We start from the raw sequence: 16,123 nt of genomic DNA on the forward strand, positions 1-16,123 counted from the left end.
CAGTTCAATAAATACTTGGTTCATGCAAAGTTACCAGCAATAGAGTTGGTAGAAAGCTAAATATTTAGATTCAGTTTTTGAGGCATTCAAAAAACAACATTTGCTGAATGTTTAGAGTAAACCAAGAGCTGAGGATGTTTACAAAGAATGTGATCTCACAAAAGCCCTCATTAGGAGGTTTTCTTAACTAATGGCCCATTATGCCTGTGTCTGGCTTAAGATACAAGCGTCAAGAACAAAAATGCACAGGTCCTGACCTCAAGGCCCTGACCTTAAGGTAATCTGCAAAAACTCTACTAATTTCCCATGTTCTCCTTTTTGTGTGGTCTCCTTCCTGCTCTTAACCCTTAAGAAATGTGGACAAATACTACCGTCAGGTGGGTCTGCTTTTTCTTTTCACTATAATATGAAGAGGAAGGTGAAAATATGTTGATTAGATAGAGCAAGAGACCTCTGTCGAAGTTTCAAGATCATTCCCAAGCCTGTTAGTACAGGTAAATCTGGGTTAAACTCATGCATCTCAGACACTTTTCCAAAAAGAAATATTTCAAGCTAGTTTCCATCTCTTACTCTGTCATAACTTCGATGACTTCAGAGTCTTATCCCAAACGCCAGGGTTATGACTCCAATTTAAATATGTAAATTTAAGAAATGTAACGCCAGTGCCCTTTCTTTTTAGTGTAGATTGGCTTCAAACACTGGTATAGCTGGGATTCGATAATTACTTTGGCCTATAGTAAATCTAGTTGGGTAGTGAATCAGGTAACATTTAACTAATTGATTGTATTTTCTTTTTATTAATTCCATGTTTGCAATTGAGTTATGTATGAAGCAGTAAAAACATCCCGCTGTTCCTTGAAAATGGTGTTATATTTTATCACACAGTGTCTTAAGCATACTAATGTTTAAGGAGATGACGCAAGGTTTAAAATGCAGCTTTAGTTTATGAACAACATACCTCTCCACAATAGTCGACACAACATACATGTAGTGAAAATGACACCCGATCTATTAAGTGTGGGGACTGATGTCTTGTGTAAAAGATGCCTGCGTCACTGCTGGGGGACGTGCTTGTGCATTATTCATCTCTGCTCAGGCACTACATTCAAATCCCTTCCAAGTGTTCCCTTTTCAAGTACTTTCATGCTGAATTGCTGTCTGTGAATTTGTGCTGTACATTTAACACCCAATTTGACTTTTCACAGAGTCACGGTAGCAAAGTAAGGTGGAAACTAAGGGTCAAAGAATAGCTTAATCTGAAAATCCCAGTTTTATGTAGATACAGTTGGTATAAGAGGACTCTGGTGAGGAAGTGCTCTTGGAAAATGAAAGCTCTACAGATGTTAGGTGGGATTATTGTACTCAAGTATGCTTGGCATGAAAACCCCCTCTGTTTTGCTGATTAGTATACTTTCACTAATTACCCATCAAGAAAAAGGGGTGGGGAAGAAATAACTTTCAATTCTGTTTTAGTAGTCTCACCTGAGGAATTTAACCAGTTAGGTTTTTTTTTTTCAAGACTCAGGAGATTAATTCAGTTTATATCTAGAAGAGGAAAAGACCTTTTTCTTCAAAGGTTGACTGGTGTAGAAAGGCCTATAATTAATGCAGTAAGTGATATTCTGGAAATTGCGTTTGAGTAGAATCACCCTCCCTCCCCCCCAGTCATTCACCCCAAGGGCATTCTAACAGTTGAAACTCAGAGTGAATTCTACTTGTTTTACCTTGTGTGTCTTAAAACAGAACACTTGGTGGCAGTCCTCCTTAAGCACCAAATTTCCTTGATTTAGCTCTTTCTTGGGGGAAACAAAAGAGTTTCCCTCAAGCTTTTCTTGGGCTCCTGACAGATTCCTTTCTCCTTTATGTGGTAACTGAATTACTAAGGCATTTCCTCCAGTGAGGAAACAGCAGTTGGGGGACTCTAGCCTTATGCTTGCTTTTTTCATTTGAGACTCAGCTTGCTTAGGAAGCAATTGTTTTCTTGGGGTTTTCAGACACACCTGTATTCTTTGTATTATCACTGATTTAATTGCTTTCTGTTCCTCCTCCCTTCTCTCTCAAGCAGCTCTCTCAGCAAGTGTGATTTGGGTTTAGGCTTGTCTTATGGTCCTCTTCAGTGGCATCTACTAGCCTCTTGACCATAGAGCACATCTTGAATCCAGAAGGTATTCTTGGGTGGCAATAATGTTGGTCTTCTTCACAGTATCCTAGTTTGCACAAACTGTGGTTCTGTGTGTTCCTAGAATTGTATGGCTATCGCTCTCAGAAATTGCCTTATGGAACAATGGCTCCTAAGTTTTACTGGAAAGCTTTCTCTCAATACAACGAATGGAAAATCTACATACATGTGTTATTTTTGATCAAATGAACAAAATCCATCATTTTTCTATAATTCATGTCCTCTTTCATTGCAGGTAAGTAGTATTCGATATGTGTGCCTTTTTTTCTCTTCAACCACCCACATCTGCACTACGTGGGGAGGAAAAATAATTTTTCCTGTATCCTTTTTAGGTTCTTGGCTCAGACACTCCTGTGCTAAAAGACAGATTAACAGGAGAAAAACAAATAGAAGGCTAATAATATGTTTACCTCCTGAATGTGTGGGAGGTACCCAGCAAAACAGTTACTCCCAGAAATGGCCCAAGCCAACACCTTAAAAATTATCTCCACCTAAAAAGAAAAGAAGATTTGGGGAGGAAGTGAGAAGCCAGTTATGGGAGGCTATCAGAAAAAGCACAGTAAACAAGGGTAAGGTTGTTATACAGTTCTAAGTCATTGCCTTCTCCACTGATAAGAGTTTCTCGAGATTTAGAATCATCTTTCTCTTCTTGGCACAGAGAGGGAGACACCCTTACAAATGGAGATTTTCCTTATAAATCTAAAAGTCTCTTATAAAAGGATAAACTCTACTCAGTTTTCAGAGCCTTTCCTGTGTCAGCTGTTTTTTAAAAATAATCAGCCTAAAATAATCCTTATGGCAAAGAGGTGTATTTTGCGGTGGTATATTCTGCTTCCCTTCAATTGGTCAAATCATCTTTTACCTTCGTTTTTTTAAAAAAAGATTTTATTTATTTATTTATTTATTTATTTATTTAGCAAGAAAGCATGTGCGTGTGTGCCCACACAGGAGCTGGGGAGAGTGGGCGAGGGAGAGGGAGAGAGAAACTAATGATTCTGAGATCAGACCTGAGCCAAAACCAAGAGTTGGTTGCTTTAACTGAGTGCACTACCCAGGCACCCCCATCTTTTACCTTCTTAAACCCACACACATTCTTCTGCACATTCACACTACTTACTCTTGGCTGCCTTCCATGAAATATGCTGCCCTACTAGATGAACCTATAAAATAGTTTTATTATAATCCTCTCTAGCAAAATCCATAAATTAAAATGAAATCAACTTATAGGTGAAAATATCTTCTGATATCTTTTGTACAGTACTTGGACATGAGATCCAAGATGATACTGTATATGACAAAGTTCAGTCTGTGTTAGCTAAGGTTGTTGTAAGGTCTCTGTATATTTACTTAGTCGAGGGTTTCTCCACAAAGGCACTATTGACATTTGATGTTGGGTAATTCTTTGTTGTCAGGGAGTTGTCCTGCACATTGTAGAATGTTAGGCAGCATGCCTGGCCTCTACCCACTACAAGCAAGTAGTACCACCCTTACCCTGCCACCAACAGTGACAGAAATATCTCCACATATTGTCAAATTTCTCCAGAATTGGGTGGACTGGGGACAAATTACCCCTAATTGAGAAGTCCTGGGTTAGACTATCTGGGGCCTAGCCTTTCATTAAAAAGGTACAATCACTTTTCAATATAACTGTATATACAATTTTCGATTAGTGCCAGTTATGCTCTGTGTTTGTACCACTCTCCTGACCTTCAATACACTTCCTATATTTGAAGAGTTAAAAATAGCCTCATCTGTTTTCTGTGATTGTGACATGATTATCCAAGTAATTTATAATATTCTTCCCCAAGTCCCATTTTCAAGCATTTTCTCTTACAAAGCAATAATCTATAATAAACCACAAACAGTTCATCTGTGTCTTTTCTGCATTGGTCTCTGATCTGTGTGTGATCTTATGCTGACTTGCCATTATTTTTAAAGCAGTGATGTTAAACTATTTTGGATAAATACTTTCATTGCTTTATAACTTTGCTGGAAAGATCAAAGTCACTTTATTTTAATATTTTTGGGGGATTTCTTTTTTGCTGAGGATTTTTAGCCTGCATTGCTTTTTAAGATACCATGTTCTGATGATTTATTTTTTAAGTTTACTCTTTCAACATAACTGTGGCTATAAGCCCGAGATGCATCATACATTTTCAGGACCTGTCGGCCCACTAGAATTTCCATTTTTCCCCTCAAATTCCTAGGAATTTTATATAGATTTCCTATTTAAAGATAACTTTGATTTTGTATAAACCTCACTATGCCATTTAAGTAATAAATATTGGTGCATGAACTGGTTTGACTTTCTGCTGAGAACTGCTAAAAGCCTTTTAATAGAAAACAATAGGGAATGTCAAACACTGAATCACGATCTCACAGAAGCAATTTTTCTTAGAAAGACTTTCATCACACAGAAGTTTTATCCTTGCTCAAATTTTGCCAGAAATTATGTCCAGTTAAAATCCATTGTTATGCTTTGTACAGATTGTTTACCCATGTTTTTATGAATAAAAAACATGCTTTTAATATGTTGATACCTTTTAACTTATTTAATTTTTATCTATAGATATAGTTAGAGGCAAAATGAGATTATGGCTTGATTTTAGATTAGGCATTCGCTAGGAGATGTGGTATAATGGCCACATGCATGTTTAATAGTATATGACTGGTTACTTTGAAGCAAATAAGGAGAATTCCCCCAGATGAGCTACTTATTTTCACTCTATCTTCTTGCCGGTCTCTTGCCGGTCTTTGCCCTCTAACCCAGGCCAGCTGTCTCAACAGACAGCATGTGAAAGGAATGTAGACTTGGCAGAGTTGTCGCAACTATAGAAAATTAGCAGTAGATACAAACTACTAGGTTTATTTATTTTGGTATTTTGCAACTACAGTATGCTCTCTGTAGAGAGTTTTCAGTAGGCTTTAATTTTTATAACTCCTATAGATCTGATTAGAACAGTTGAGATGGGGAAATAAAAGTGAAAACCAAACAATAACTCAGATTGCCCATTCTGTCCTCATGTAAATACCATCTGTGTGGGAAATGTGAAGAGTCTCTTTCCATAGCTAACCACCATCTTGGGCATTTCCTTATCTCCTTCCCTCTCTCCCTCCCTCTTTGCCTTTCTTCCATTTTTTAATCAAAACGTTTAGATGGTGATGGTCGTCATTACTCATGTTATAAACATGTGTGCGATACTGAAATAGTAGTCTCAATAAGCTAAAAAATAAGAATATTGCCTGTGTTAGACCATAGAGGAGGTGGGTCTTAAGCCACCTAAAAGATGTAAATTGTGGATAGAATATATTTTATAGCCCCTCATTGCATACTTCCATCCTAATTTAGTGCCTCACATATGGAAGGTACTTTATTTTTTTGTCAGGGTCTCCTTACATTAGAAGTAAAAACTGATCCTGTTTTCTTCCACTTTGAGTTTCTTTGATGGCCATAGTTATTTCCTTTTCCCAGGGGGGGTGGGGGACAGAAGATGCTTTATATGGCATTACTGTATGATATCTTAAATATAGTCAGTTCCATGGTAATTAAAATATTATTTATCCTTTGTTACATGGAAGTTATTTTTCTTAATAATTAAATATATTCATTAATTCATTTACTGCATACAGATTCATTGAGAACTAAATATTTACCATACTCTGTGCTAGGTTCTGAAGATATAAATAGATGTCAATCCTGTCCTCAGGAACTAACAATCTGGTTGATGAGAAGAGAGCATAACAACTACGGTCTGGTGGAACAAGAGCTATAATACAGATATGTACAGTGTGCTGTGGTAAGCAGAGGAGGTTAATTTCATTAATGGAGACAGAGCGGGCTATAGAGGGAGATGGTAACAATTGACCTGGTCTTAAAAATTGGTAGGAGTTTACCAGTTAATGAAGTAAGAGTGTATGCTGAGTGCAAGGTGGAGTGGTATTCATCCCAGTCTACTGAAAGAACATGAGCTAGGACATGGTAGTATATCACTTCTTTGACATGTATATCATGTGTTCTAGTGTGGCTGGAGCATAACTTGCATTGGGACAACTTAAAGTATGTATTGCTAGAGTGATGGAACCTTGAATGCCAGTTAATGAATTTAGACTTAATTGTGTAGGCAAAGAGAGCCATTGAAGTATTTTAAGCAGAATTCTGGCATGATCTAGTTTTCATTTTGTGGAGAGAATTTTGGTAGCTGTATTGAGGGTGTATTAGAGGGAGAGGATATAGGATGTGAAGGAACCAGTTAGGACTTCACTACAATTATCCACGTGTGAGAGATGAGTGCCTGACTTAGGACAGGGCAGTATAAATGGAAAGGAAGAAATATTTTTTAGGTATGATAGACAGAACTTAGTAACTAATTGTATGTGGGGCATAAGGAGCAATAGAGAAGAATGACCACAGGTCTTCAGCTATCACCTAGGGGAATACCGGGGGAGGGGCAGGAGGAGGGGCAGATTTGACTGAAAAAAGTGATATGGGATGTATCTAAGATTAATGTAGAACACTAGGCATTCAGAACTCTGAAACTGGAGTTCAAGAGATATTTCAGAGCCAGAGATATAGGTTTGAGCATTATATGTACATATGGGAAAGTTAAAACCATAATCTGTGAAAATTGCTCAGTGTGAGCATATAGAATGAAAACAGGGAAGAGGACATAACTCAGGGGGAGACTGGCTTTAAGAAGCTGGTAGAGAAAGAGAAGCAAAAGGACCAAGTAGTTGGGCTAGAGATATAGTAGTTAGACTAGAGAACTAGCATATACTATGTTGAGGAACTCAAAGATGAGAATGAGAACAGAAGGGATGAGACGAGAGCACTTAAAAAACAGGGTAAGACTGAGAGAGAAATTGAGAGACTGAGAGAAACTGAGAAAGTAATTGCATGTTGGAGAGAAAGAGAATGAACAAGAGAAAGATTGAAAAAGAGTGAGTGAGATAGACACATATTTATAGAGAAAGAGTTAGAGATAAATTTTGGTAGGGAAAAGAATAGAGCAGAATTTCAGAAGAGGTGATATGAAGGAGATGGAGATTAAAAGCACAAATGAGGGAAGATTATTAGAAAATTAGGAGAATATTTCTCCCTTTGGTGCAGATGAGAAAAGGAGTAGAGATAGATGAAAATACATCTGGAAGGAATAGCTAAGGAAAGTTGAGCATTCAGACCCCGGTGACTTATTTCTCTAAGAATAAGAGAAAATGCCCTCCGTGACCAAGGGCTGAGTGAAGTAGGGCTGAGTAAAAGCATCCGTGCTAGATTTTTAAGGACCGACTGCTGTTAAAAAAAAAAAAAAAAAACAAAAAAAACCTTGATGGATCTGCAGTGGAACCAATCAACAAGAAGATGTAGCTTTTGCTTTCAGCTGCCTGTGAGCAGGAAGGGGGAAAAAAACGAAAGAGGGCCGGATGCAGGGTTGTGAATCAGTGCTTCCCGTGTGGTAGCAGGTGGGGCATAGAGGACCTGTGATCACTGGTGAGGGTCAGGTGGGCACATGAGGGTAGTCAGGAAGAGGCTGATAGACTGGGAACTTAGACACAATGTGATAGGAGGTTTCATTGAGGATGAAGAACAGATTTAGTGGGAGTGAAGAAGTGTATTTTAAGTCTAATTATAAAGTTAGAGTCTTGCAGATTTAAATAGAGAGTCTATTCTGGCTCAACTAATTTTTATAACAAAAAAAGTAATGTTGAGTAAAACATGAAAAGAATCTTTAAACTCCCATGAAGCATGTGCCTGTGATTAGAGTTGTGGAAGCTCATAGGAGTAAGATGAGAAACAATGAAGCTGGAAATGAAATGCTCTGTGTTTGTGCACATGCGCTCATGTGTATGAGTTAAGGCAAGAAGATACTGATTGTTTGACATGTGTGCTGGTGCATAAGTTGCATTGGGACAAATTATGTGTATAATACTAGAAAGATATATACACATTTATGCACATTGTTATATATATTAATATTATTCTATGTAGTGTATATTTTATACATGTACATATTTTTTCTTTCATCCTATTTGAAACAAGAAAAACTTGAGAAATTTGATGAATCTATGTTTAAGTGAAAAGGGAAGGATTGCACCTGAGAGGAGCTAATGGAAATTATTAAGGGCTATGGTCAGGTTCTTGGTAGTTGGGCTTAGAATTCAAAGTGACTTTAAAGTGACTTTAATATACTGAAGAAATTATTAGAAATCAGCCAAATTCAATGAGGACATGTTATGGAGTAACATGGGAGGCAAAAAGGAAAAGAAAGAAAAAGAAAAAAAATGGGTGAGCAAGGCTTGGCTTGCTAATCATAAACCCTTTAGCTTGTTTGTATCTCTCACTAAATATGTGTTGCATTAACTTCAAAGGTGAGTAGGTTTTCCCTGTGAATAGGAAAAAACTGCCAATTAATTCTACTTTTCACTCTATGTCCTAATCCTCTCTCTCTCTCTCTCTCTCTCTCTCTCCCCCAAAATTCTCTCTACAATATGGGAACTTATCATTCCAGAATCCTGCTTAAAACATTTTTAATGGCTATCTGCCCATAAAATAAAGTCTAAAATTTCCTATCCAGGTGGTCCCTACTTATGGTTGGTTCTACATTAGAAATATCTTCTTGGGTTGATCTTTATACCTCTATGTTGACATATTGACTTCGTGTTTGCACAAAATTCACACAGATTGCCTAGTAAATTTTACTGATCATTTATGCCAACTAAAAGGTGACAATAGGTATAAAAGCTCTTTCTGAAAAAGGACAGTGTTCTAGTTAATTCTGTTATCATAATGTGCTCAATCAATATGTTTTCTATGATTAAGAAAGTTAGGAAGCAACTTGAAAGATTTAACTTGGTCCTATGCCAGTGAACCCAGGCTGAATCAAACCAAACTTGAGTTCTCAGCTCCAAGAGGGCATTTGTTCTAACTGTGTTTTCTGCTTGATTTCCCTCAGTTGAAGTGAAATGGATGAAGAATTTTAATTTGTCTTTTTTGCATTCAAATATAAAAAGTCATTGGGTGTTAGTTGAAAATTTATGAAGTGACAGTCTTGTTAATAAAGATAAATGAGATGGCTTGTTTTATTAATATTAATGTTGCACATAATGTAGCTTTGCTAAATAAATATAGGGTTACAGTTTGCAAATTTTGCAAACTAAGAATCTATAGCAATTGCAGAGCTTAAGACCAAATTGTGATTTTCGGGTGCATTTCAGTTGGTAAATTTTAAAAATTGGAAAGTCACTTGGATTTGTCTGAAATATTTGGGAGGCAGCCTGGTTATAGCCTTAATGATTTCCAGTATGTCTCAGTGATGGACTCAATCATCATTTAACAATAAGGACTAATACAAAGTGTAAAGTGACCTGGTAATTGAGAAGCAGAATCCTCCATTGTCTAATACAAGTCAATCTCATCACTATGAATGCCATAGGGGGCCACATGGTCTGGCTGCAGTGAATGCTTGTAGTCTCAAAGAAGAAATCAGGCCCACTTTTCTTATGGAAGATGGGAATTAAATTAATAGTTCGGGGGATGGAAAATGGGAAAGGAGAAGGCCTTAGACATGTCTTTATTTTACTCACTCATTTATTCATTCATTAAATATTTATGAGTACCTATTATATGCCAAGTCCTAGGCTAGGTACTGTGAATACAGCTGATAAAGTCCTTGGTCTTATGGATACTTATCACTTTACTTCTCAGATGTGGTACTCCCATGCTCCTGGGGCATTGTAAGTTATTTGGAGAATATGGCTGAGTCTTTCAGGCCCAAGTCCTAACTTAGTAAATATGATTAAGGTGTTGAAGTAGAGAGAAGGGAGAGGAATTGTAGTTGAACAGAACTGATGTGGAGAGTTTAGTTCTCTCCTCACCCCTTACCCAGACTGCCTGACTCACTTTAACAATGGGTTAGCAAGTGGGATGTGTTTTATAGGCAGTACATGACTCCCATTTCAAGTTTTTCATGATCATTTTGTAAAGTGACAAAAATTAGAAGGCCACTATTGGCAGCACAGGAGGTGGGGTGACACTTACTCTGGACCATTTTAATCTCTTTAGTTTTATGATGTAAGCTGTGATTTCAAGTGTAACTGTATTAGTGTTTAAATTTCATAATATCAGAATAAGCATTAAAGTATAAGAGAGGAACATGATGTAAAAATTGAGTTACATCTTTAGATTTATTGGAAGGTTAGTTTTCCTAATGTGTACTCATAAATGACTCAGGATCACTGACATTGCTAATGAATTTGACCGAAAGTTATCATCAGAATGATCCTCACACCTTGTGTACATTTGGATTTAGGAATACACCATTCTGTACTTCATAGGGAACAAAAACATTTCAAAACTAATCTGTTTGGAGGAAATCAAGTTGCTGCTTGCTTTCTTAAAATAATTTGCATTATGACTCAAAATTACTCTGTGTCAGTGAGACATGAGAAATATCTATGAAAAATAAAACTCTAGAAATTATCCAAATGTTTTTAAAGCATCCAACTGCTTAATTTTGTGGTCTAGGAAAACTAACCTCTAGATTGACTATTTCTCCTGATATCCAGAAATAATATTTTAAATAATGTAAAGGGAAAAGCAGTAAATGCTATGTTAGTCTCTTTCCCAAGAAGATTTGGGGCTTTTTTCTCATTTTTTTCCCTCATGGGATCATTGCAGTACAAGAGAATTTCTTGTTTCACAATCTACACTTATATGCCTATGCTTTGTGTAGGGAATAGTTAATTTCTCTTTGACAAGATTTCTAAATTTTTAATATCCCAAAGTTAGTATGTTGGTCTTTTGATGATAGGTATTTTAAAGGAAAGTGACAAAGGGTTGCGCTACTTTTACCTAGCAGCTAACATTAGTTTCCATGGCTGAAGACATGTAAGCTATTGTTAGTCTTGGCAGCATAGAAATAAGATCAGCTTTGCTCAAGAAAGTTTTCATTTGGGTTAATAATATTAGAGTAAAATCCCAGCTGAGTCTACATCAGGAAATCTTTTATGCTCTGATATCATTACACATTCAAGAATAACAATCATTCCTTTAAATAAAATTAAAAGGATTCAATTTGAGGCTGGATAAAAAAAATAGATTGGAAAACTGTATAGTGGAGATATATACTCTTGCTCTGTTGGGAACCCATTTATCTCTGACTCTGAGACTAATCATATTATTAATAGTCATACACACTCTGGGCAACTTGAAAAACAATCCGTTTCTTCAGTTCCAGAAGGGGTCTCTGAGATATCTTCTCTTGCCTGAAAACCCCTCTGTTTGACACCATCTCTTTATGAGATTATTAAGTATTTCTCTACATTTTTTTTTTGCTTTTGCATGTGTATCTACCCCATCATGATGCTTCATACGTGAACCGCCGTTATTATACATACTCTTTTATCTAATTTTTTCTCCTTGGTGGAACCTGTCAAGTATTGCCGACCAACAGATGTTCCCTTGGTGAGCCAGTTCAAGGATCTACATATTATTTCCAAAGAATCTTGCATACTGCTGGTGCGGTGACTCCAACCCCCTCCTCCCCTCCCTACTGCTGTTTCCTTTGGATAAGTGTGTTCATGACTGTATAAGCAGCATACACCTAGACCAACATACTTAAGATCAGATATATTTTCAGGCTGCAATTCAGATCCATCCTAGAAAGATCAGAAGCTGTATGGTTACAACTGTACTAGAATGAGGTGACTAATAGTGTGGATGTCAGACTCAAGTACAATCGCAGTCCAGATTTGACTGTCCGTGCCAAGGGAAAGAGGCTATGTTGTACAGCAGTGGGGTCTTACATCTTTTTTTCTGAAAGACGTCCAAGCATCTTCTTAAGTAAAATCCTATGTAGAATCCCAACACCTATAATTAAGTGGAGCTACCTAGATTAGAGAGAAGGCTGAGGCCCAGTCTCTCATCTTCTCTACTTTCTGCTTGGCCTCCTCATTATCCTCTACCGTGACCCTTAAGGAATCTCTTTGGATACATAAAGCTCAGAGGAATTAGATTGAAAAACACTAGGTAATAAAATGTTTTTCTTAAATCATTGATCATTGACTTTGAGTGAGATGTTCTTTTTAAAATTTTTTACATTTCGAAATTGGAGTGTCAGCTCTTTAGTGAAGTCATATCACTTCACATAAAAATAGTCCTACCATTCAACTGGAATCGGGAAGAATTAAAAACTTGTCCATCTTTACCATCTAATCAAAAGATTAAGTTAACATAAAAATTAATGAAGTTTCAAGTGATTGAAAGCTAGTTTCCACACTCTGCCCCCATATCCACTGCACTGATAAAGAGGGGAACTAATGTTTGTTGAGCATCTACTATCTGCTAAGTGCCCTGTTGTGTGTTTTATATTCTCTAATTCTCACAACACTGGAAGATAGAAATTATTCCTATTTTACAGCTTATGAGAATTTGGCTTGTAGATATTTTACAAGCTAAGGTCAGACAGCTAGGAAGTGGAGAACCTGGATTCTGAACCCTAATCTGGCTGACTTAACTGCTCCTACTCTTTCTTCAGTATTAGGCTACCTTTCCAATAGTACAATGAGGGGAGCCAAGAATATCATGAAAAGTAAATACAAGAGAGTTCTGAAAATCTGTGTAGAGATGCCTTTAATCACAAACACAGTCTTTTTCATTTACTACCCATGCACTACTACTATGTTTGTGACTCTTCTGTTTATTTTGTAATATAGTATATTCTTCCTTCTAAACCTATCTTCTCCTGTGCCTGCCTCCTCCTTTCTCCTTTCCATTCTCACCTTACTGCCATCTTTACAGTTGCATAGTCTTTTTCTTTAACTGAGAGGCTTTTATTTATTTATTTATTTATTTATTTATTTATTTAAGATTTATTAATTAGAGACAGTGGGGTGAAGGGCAGAGGAAGACAGGGAAAGAAGCAAACTCCCTACTGAGCCTGATGCAGGACTCAGTGCAGGGCACAGCATGGGGCTTGATCTCATGACCCTGAGATCATGATGACTTGAGATGATGACCTGAGCCAAAACAGAAAGGTGGCTGCTTAACCAACTGAGCCACCCAGGTGCTCCTACAGTTGCACAGGCTTAAGGGGTCCACCTTTTTTCTAGTCAAGGTTCTTTTGGTTGCAAAAAAAATGGAAACTCACTTAACATAAAATGGGAAGGTTATTGAAAGAATATAAAGATCTCACAGAATGCAATGGCAAGGTGTGCCTACTATATTAAGACATAAATGGCTCTTCCCACCTCTCTGTGAGTGCATACTTTTGTTTTACGTTTGCTTCTTACGGCTTCTCTCTGAACATCTACTCTTTCTCCCCTCACACCTCTGCTTCCCTTAATTGACTTCCTCTTTTTAGTCATCTTGAGCCCAGTATGGATGTCCAGGTCCAACTTAGCATGAGTTTCCAGATGTAGTACCTCAATCTTTCTTCTACATCTCTAGGCCTAAGTTTCTGATGGCATATGATTGGCTTGGCCCAGCTCAAGATAGAAACCATCTTGTATTAGGTATTCTACTCTGGTCCATTTGGCTGTATTGGTATGACAGGTCACAGTTCAGATATGGTTCCTTCAGTAGACCCTATAGGTGGGGTCTGAACCCCAAGACATGTCAAGTAACCTTTCCTTTACTCTGGACTTTGTTTCTAAGTGTACTCTCTTCCCTGTACCCTAATTACTTGAGACTAGGAGAGGAGGGGTCCCTGAGACTAGCAGGACGCTCTCCTACAAAGGAGGTCAGATTGTTCAATTTAGGGCTTACAGTGGGAAATATGTTCAGCTCAATTATGCCTGGGCATCCCGTAGTGTAGCAGAAGGCTCAGAAACCTTTGTAGGAAAATAAATGGAAAAATTTTTTCTTGAGTGTTTGTTTTTACATGGAGCCAATCCTTACAAAACTGCTTTTCAAATTAGAATGAACAACATGAGAAGCGTTTACCACATGGCATAGTTGCTTTAGACATGGGTGAGAGAGATGAGTGTAATCCACCTTGCCTAAAGTTTTCTTACTTGGATAAATAGTAGGAAACATGTTTCTATGAATAAGATATACTGGATGCTTTGTTTGTGATGGGTTTGTCCATATTTGAAAGATAAACATCTGTGATGCTGCTGCCATTTAAGGCCGGATAATACATTACAAAATCATTCAAAGAACATTATCAAATTACAAGGCAGCCCTTTTATACTGTGTGTGTGTATGTGCATGTGTGTTGAGGATAGAGAATTACTCCCAGTGTGAGGTGGGAGTAATGTTTGTGTTACAGGCTAATGAGATTATATCAGACTTTGGCTCTAGGAGTTATGATCTGAGTAGATGATAAGTTCCTGATATATAAGGACTTGGTTAAGAGAATTCTAGGGTATGTGAGTCTAGTACTGATGGATCATGTTGTGAGGTTGCAACTCTTTAATTTTCCAAAAAGCCTAAAAACTGTTTTTTATACTCCTTAGGCATCTTTCATTATATTTAACCAAGGAAGTGTTAAAATGCAAAGTTCAACTGAGTAAATTTTAAAGATCTTAATGGCTTTTTTCAGTGATTCATGGATTGGGCAGTATTCCATCTGGCAGATAGAAAGGAACTCCAAGGGGGCACCTGGGTGGCTCAGTCGGTTAAGAATCTGCCTTCGGCTCAGGTCATGATCTCAGGGTCCTGGGATCAAGCCCTGCATTGGGCTCTCTGCTCAGTGGGGAGTCTGAGTCTCCCTCACCCTCTCCGTCTCCCTCTCCCTCTGTACTCTTTCTCTCTCTCAAATAAATAAATAAAATATTTTTAAAAAGAAAGGATCTCTGATAAACCATACAAATGAAATGCCTATAAAATAGGTAGAAGGGAATAGGACAAGGAAGCTATACCAGCAGAAAGTGGATTGGTTGTGGCAGGGGTCTATCAGGCAGATTACCTGCCTAGTGCTGACCAGGTAATTCTTGATTGACTATTTTAAGATTCCATTCTTAAGAAAGGCTGAAGCTATACTTAGGTAGTAAGTCTCAGTTTGGTGATGTGGGGCTTAGCATAAGGGACTCCACTTTGAGATTCTTGTCACTCTTTTAATAGATATAAAGAAGATGGTTATAATCAATAAATTCTAAAACCTGGAAGCATATCACTTTCAGGTTTGACGGTTTTTCCTGAAGATGCTTTGCTTCTAGACACCCCTTCTTGCCTTCCCCACAGTGTCAGCATGTTTAATGGTGCCTATGGTGGGCTAGCCACTCTGTGGTTGTTCAAGCTTTTCTATGTCAGGACCTTCATATATGATGATTCTCCTAAACATCATGGTTGATGACTTCCCACTTTAGGGAGGCCCTCCCCAACCATCCAATCTAAAATAAACCTCTTCATCCCTTGCTCTTCTCTCACTTTATACTGTGCTCTATTTTCTACATTTTGCTTATCACAATCTGCAATCATTTTATGTCATGCTTTAGGCTTTTCATGTTTTATGGTTTATTGAATGTTTTTCCCACCAGACTGTAAGCTCTGAGAGGGTGAGGACCATATCTATATCAGTCACAATTGGGATCCCCAGTGCTTGAAGCAGTGCCTTGCACAGAAAAGGTGGTCAATAAGTATTAGGGTTAGAGTAATGAACAAAGCATTAGAACACTATCATCCATGATTACAAATGATCCACCTAAGTCATTGTTTCACTTTAGAGAACATTTAAAAAACCTATTGTTACCCTCGCTGTGTCTCTTTGTTCACTTGGTTAGCATTAGTGTTATCCATGGAGAATGGGATAAGGGATTTGAGCAAATCATACTACATGAAAAGTCCCCATACATACCTTTCAAAAATAACATTTATCAAAGTTTAATATACATATAGAAAAGCACCCTTTGTTATAAGTGTGCAGGCTGATGATTTTTTTTCATACTCTCATCATACCCATTTGGCTAACAGGCAGATCAAGAAGCAGAATATCCTTGATACCCTGGAAG

The 16,123-nt window shown here is 37.5% G+C and overlaps 1 protein-coding gene across 3 annotated transcripts in view; it reads left to right on the forward strand.

Annotated features, from left to right (window-relative positions):
* Nucleotides 1–16,123, forward strand: part of TENM1 (teneurin transmembrane protein 1) — a 795,125-nt gene that overhangs the window by 45,993 nt on the left and 733,009 nt on the right. Inside the window, exon 4 of one of the 3 annotated variants that reach the window (XM_072816870.1) lies at nucleotides 5,849–5,976. The exons of the other annotated variants lie outside the window; for them this stretch is intronic. The gene's annotated coding sequence lies outside the window, so the exon portion shown is untranslated. The remainder of the gene's footprint in view (nucleotides 1–5,848; nucleotides 5,977–16,123) is intronic. 3 annotated transcript variants of the gene reach the window in all.

Source organism: Canis lupus, chromosome X, assembly GCF_048164855.1.
Source record: "Canis lupus baileyi chromosome X, mCanLup2.hap1, whole genome shotgun sequence".
NCBI lineage: Eukaryota > Metazoa > Chordata > Mammalia > Carnivora > Canidae > Canis > Canis lupus.